The sequence below is a fragment of the Odontomachus brunneus genome, unplaced genomic scaffold (assembly GCF_010583005.1).
Source record: "Odontomachus brunneus isolate Ranch 3 - 2012 unplaced genomic scaffold, Obru_v1 Obru_scaffold_312, whole genome shotgun sequence".
In the NCBI taxonomy this organism is placed as follows: domain Eukaryota; kingdom Metazoa; phylum Arthropoda; class Insecta; order Hymenoptera; family Formicidae; genus Odontomachus; species Odontomachus brunneus.
This window is the reverse complement of record NW_022639762.1, coordinates 44,550-45,082: the sequence shown is the minus strand read 5'-3', so window position 1 is coordinate 45,082 and position 533 is coordinate 44,550. Positions and strand designations below refer to the sequence as shown.

The following is a 533-nucleotide window of genomic DNA, read 5'->3' as shown; positions in this document are numbered from 1 at the left end:
CATCCGGATGAAATACATATTTATGCTCATTTATGCGCGTGTTGTCAACAGACGAGTAGCAAATTATTTGGTTACCCTGGGAACGTATGGTATCTTACAGCGAAATTATCGCCTAACAACTAATTTGTAATATATATTCTTTCGAAATTATTTGAGTTCAAGTGGTTCTAGTAGGTTCCAAAGACTGTACATTGATTTAAATGTGAAAATTTAATTCAAATAAAAGTTTTAAAAAAATATTGTTTAAATCATTGTGTATTAAGATAAACAAATTTTAATCGTGTATTTCACAAATTCAATAATAATACTTTCGATAGCAATAGACTTTTTTCGGAATATGTTGTTGTTTAATTTGAAATATTTGGCAACAAAACAGATATGTAATACGAATGAAAAATGCGTACAATATATTCACTTTCATGTTTCTGTACAAGTATAAAATGAACATATTTCTATTATTTCAAATCATAAAATGAAAATTCAGTTTATATATAATTTGACAAATATATTCAATTCTTTTTACTATATTAATC

General features: G+C 25.3%; 1 protein-coding gene across 7 annotated transcripts in view; it reads left to right on the top strand.

The window, feature by feature from the left end:
* The window catches only part of LOC116853386 (1-phosphatidylinositol 4,5-bisphosphate phosphodiesterase gamma-1-like), a 55,608-nt gene that overhangs the window by 21,926 nt on the left and 33,149 nt on the right, over positions 1 to 533 (top strand). The gene's annotated exons all lie outside the window — the stretch shown is intronic.